Consider the following 4,959-nt stretch of genomic DNA (forward strand, 5'->3'; position numbering starts at 1 on the left):
GGGGGGGTTAAATTCTTCTGTCAGTTGAGTTCAAATCAACAGCACATCGACAATCTTTGACAGTGTGGCTTTCGTGCCAAACGAGGAGTAGCCCTGTTTTACTAGTGCTGAACATGCAGCGCTGCAAAACGTTGACTCAAAAGGTGTCTGCAAATTACACGCTCGTAGCAACGAAATGATAAACTGGTGTTATGTTACGGCCCTAAAGAGATTGGTTAAGGATAGTATAGTTCTGCACTTTGTGGTCCCACCATTCACCTCGACCACCTCCCAATGCAACGCGTTCTCATACGATTCCTGTTGTATTCTAACTAGAGCTGTAACAATACCACATTTTACTGTACAGTTGTCTCAGAAATAAATGCCATAAACACTATAATTGTCTCTTTCAGTCAAATAAAAAAATACATTTATGTATTACTTTGGCAAACAAATTAAAGTGTTGAAAGAATCCCAGAATACATAACTTGGTTATGTCACTAAATCACTCGACCCAGATAATTTAATAACACAAGATCACAGCCTAAGAAGTTAACCACGTCTCTTTATTATCATAAAACATTGTATTTTATCTTAAATGAACATAAAATTGGCAATTGCCATTAACAGTCATACCCTTTAAAACCTTAGCTAATGGTAGCAAGTCATTGCGGTTAAAGGTCCCATGGCATGAAAATGTCACTTAATGAGTTCTTTTTATAAATAATATGTGTTCCCCCAGCCTGCTTGTGGTCCCCCAGTGGCTAGAATTGATGATGGGTTCAAACAGAGCCCTGGGGATCCTGCTTTGCCTTTGAGAAAATGAAAGCTCAGATGGGCTAATCTGGAATCTTGCTCTTTATGACGTCATGAGGAGCAAAGTTACCTCCCCTTTCTCTGCTTTGCCCTCCCAGAGAATTTGGCCCTCCCTTGAGAGAGAGACATCATCGCTTTCAAATGAGCAAAATGGCAGTTGATCAAGGCCACAACCCCAGCCTCCACCTTGCCCCCCCGCCTCCTCAATAGCTACAGACTCAGAAATGGCACAGACTAAGGAAAGCTCATTGTTGGAATGGCTCTAGTGGCTGTAGTTCTGCACCAAGGTTGAATTTTGGGAAAGAGACTTCATATAAAGTATTAGGGGACCACTAAGGTCTACATAAAAGAGACTTCAGATACAGTATTAGGGGACCACTAAGGTCTACATAAAAGAGACTTCAGATACAGTATTAGGGGACCACTAAGGTCTATATAAAAGAGACTTCAGATACAGTATTAGAGGACCACAATGGTCTATATTAAAGAGACTTCAGATACAGTATTAGGGGGCCACTAAGGCCTATATAAAAGAGACTTCAGATCCAGTATTAGAGGACCACTATGGTCTATATAGTACTTCAGATACGTATTAGCGGACCACTATGGTCTATATAAGGAGATATCAGATCAGTATTAGGGGACCACTATGGTCTATATTAAAGGACTTCAGATACAGTATTGAGACCACTGAGGTCTATAAAAAGAGACTTAGATACAGTATTAGGGACCACTAAGGTCATATAAAGAACTTCAGATACGGTATATGGACCACTAAGGTCTATATAAAAAGGCTTCAGATACATTATTAGGGGACCACTAAGGTCTATATAAAAGAGACTTCAGATACAGTATAGGGACCACTAAGGTCTATATAAGAGCTTCAGATACAGTATTAGGGGACCACAAGGTCTAATAAAGAGACTTCAGATACAGTATTAGGGACCACTAAGGTCTATATAAGAGACTTCAGATACAGTATTAGGGACCACTAAGGTCATATATAAAGGACTTCAGATACAGTATTAGGGACCACTAGGTCTATAAAAAGAGACTTCAGATACAGTATTAGGGGACCACTAGGTCATATAAAAGATACTTCAGATACAGTATTAGTGGACCACTAAGGTCTACATTAAAGAGACTTCAGATACAGTATTAGAGGACCACTGAGGTCAATATAAAAGAGACTTCAGATACAGTATTAGGGGACAAAAGAGACTCCAGATACAGTATTAGGGGACCAAAGAGACTCCAGATACAGTATTAGAGGACCACTGAGGTCTATATAAAAGCATCCAAAGAGCACCATGTCATGGGACCTTTAAACCAAGAAATGGCAGTTATATAATAGAATTGCAATTAGACAGTTATGTAATAATTGTTACAGGCCCAATTCTAACTCATACTCTGTTTTGACTACACTCATCACTTGCAACCTTTAATCTACCTTTATTACATTAAATCATTAAATCTGGTCATATTAATGAATGATCCATGACCAAAACAAATCATGATTGAGTTGCAGAGCAACAACAAAATCACACAGGTATATTTTTTATGAATGTTGCTTGTTTTATCTTTGAAATGAATGTTATGATCATTGGGCTAAACTTCCAGTCAAAAGAAAAACTCCAATCATCAAAAGTATATCAATAATAACCACCAATCAATATAAAACCCAGACTTTGTCCTCTACTCATGGAAACCAATTATTCTAGCCTTGAATATGGTCATTCCTGTCTTCTCTCTCCTCGTTACTATGGTAACAAGATGCCAATCGATGTGACATCTCCATCCCCATCACCAACTGTCTTCTCGATCAGAGCGCCGTAACCACGGTGACAGAGTAAGGGAAGAGTTTCTTTCACATGCTCTATGTGTCGAGATGGAGATGGAGATGGAGGTGCCGTCTGCTGCTGTGCCTTGCTCAAGGGCTCATCAAGGGACAGAAAGGAAGGAAATAAGAAAAGGGGAAGGAGGGAGAGAAGAAAATAAATGTAGGAAAGTAATGAAATGAGAAAGGGAAGAACAAAGGATTACATGAATAAGATAATAATATTATTTACTAAATAAAAGGAAAAGAAAGATGAAGGAAATAAGTGAAAACAGGAAGGAAGGAAAGGAAAGAAGAAGTCAGAAGGAGAGTAAAGAAAGGATATGCGACAAGCGAAGGGTGAGAGGGAGAGAAGGTAGGGAAAGAGCTGAATAGAAGGGGAAGCGAGGATAAGGGAAAGTAGGAAATGGAGAGAGAGAGAAGAAAAAAGAGGTTGAGGAAAGGAAAGAGGGAAGCAAGGGAAGGAAAGCAGGGAGTAAAGGTGAGAGAGAGGAAGAATGAATCATGTAACAAAACAGGACATGGGCAACTTCCTGAACGTGATCATTGCATCACTTCCTCTGCTTGTCCACACACACACACACACACACACACACACACACACACACACACACACACACTGTGGGATTGTGGGTGTTAGACAGTTTAAGCAGCTTTACAAGAGAAGATATAGAGACGTAATCTGACTCTTAATTCTTACTGTGTGTGTGTGTGTGTGTGTGTGTGTGTGTGTGTGTGTGTGTGTGTGTGTGATTACCCAGAATAATAACATGAATGTAGTTCAGTGAGTACAAGAAGCTTCTCTTTGCGTTATATAAAATGATCTTTGCGTCTCATCTCCTATGTCCCCCTTTGTCTTTTGTTTTATAAGGCGATACATTTAGAAAGGCTTCATATTTTGTATATATTGAACATCTCCTCTCTTGTTTTTCTCCTCAGAATCTGTTGTCCTCTACTTTTTCCTTCCCTGCTATCCTCTCATTTCCTCTCTTCTCCTCTCCTCTGCCTTCCCACATAATCTGACCTGTTGTTTTTGCCTCGAACAATTTGACATGTAAATAGTTATGCTAATTGATGCGCGTGTGTCTTTCTTTCTGCTTTTCATAATGTTGATGTAGTGTTCAGGTTTGATGCATCAGGGATGCTGTGGTTTAATATGTTCCATGTGTGTGTAAATGTTTCACTTCAACAGATGTTTTAATGACAAGTCTTTGCCTCTCATTTGGCCTCCGTCTCTTTCAGCCTGTCAATCACAGTGTGAGGGTGCGATGGGAATGGAGTTTGGGTTGAAACATATGAAATAGTTTCAGTAGGGCAACATGTTGAGTCTTTGGAGTGTTGGAAAGGTGGAAAGGTCTTTTTTTTTCATTAGAGATGTTCAGTATTGGTATGGGGGAAGTAATGGAGTTTATGCACCAATCCGATACCAAATAATCTACATTAAATTAGTTTATTTATGTTTTTTTTTTATAACTGACTGTCAAACTGGATATTAAAAGAAAGAAAGACAACAGACGACAACAAAGATAGAAATTACCTTGCATCAATACAGGGATAGTAGTATACAGCTGTTAAAATATGATAAAATACACCACACACTGGTATCGGATCAGTACTCGGTATCGGCCGATACGCAAGTTCAGGTGTCAGAATCGGTATGGGGAAGCAGAAAAATTATATCCGACCATCTCTAATCACATTGACAACTGAAGTTGAAGACAGGTCAGGAGTCAAGTTGTGTATGAAGTGAACTAGTGGTTGAAATGGTATTAACCCTCATGTTGTCCTGGGGTCAAATTTGACCCGTTTCCAAGTTTTTTTCATATCAGATATGCAGTGTGGAAGGTCGAAAATGTCAACGAGGCGACAAAACATTGGGGGGAAAATCATAAAAGTGGAAGTGGAAGGCCCATATGTCCACTTCTGATGATATTTTTCAGTTAAAGACCTAGAATTATTTTTTGATTGTCAGGGCTGTGAGAAGACAAAAAAGAAATACCTAAACAGATCTGGTGACAGTCTGATCACGACACGCTGTTTGGTGTGTGTGTGTGTGTGTGTCTCTCTCTGTGTCTGTGTCTGTCTGTGTGTGTGTTCGCGTGTGTGTTTGTGCTTGTGCGTAGGGGGATGGGCAAGGCCGACACTTAATTATAGAGTTTGGTTGGGGACCAGATGAGAACAGTGGGGCTATAGAGCTCCCACAGGTGCAAACACACTCACTCACTCACTCACACACACACACACACACACACGCTTGATCTTCTCGCAGCTGGGGAGGTGCCACTTCACCTCCAGGGCACTGCCAAGGTGCTCTTGAGCAAGGCACC

The 4,959-nt window shown here is 40.2% G+C and overlaps 1 protein-coding gene across 5 annotated transcripts in view; it reads left to right on the forward strand.

The window, feature by feature from the left end:
- The window catches only part of tcf4 (transcription factor 4), a 371,152-nt gene that overhangs the window by 73,525 nt on the left and 292,668 nt on the right, over positions 1 to 4,959 (forward strand). The window lies entirely within an intron of this gene.

The sequence above is a fragment of the Etheostoma spectabile genome, chromosome 16 (genome assembly GCF_008692095.1).
Source record: "Etheostoma spectabile isolate EspeVRDwgs_2016 chromosome 16, UIUC_Espe_1.0, whole genome shotgun sequence".
In the NCBI taxonomy this organism is placed as follows: Eukaryota; Metazoa; Chordata; class Actinopteri; order Perciformes; family Percidae; genus Etheostoma; species Etheostoma spectabile.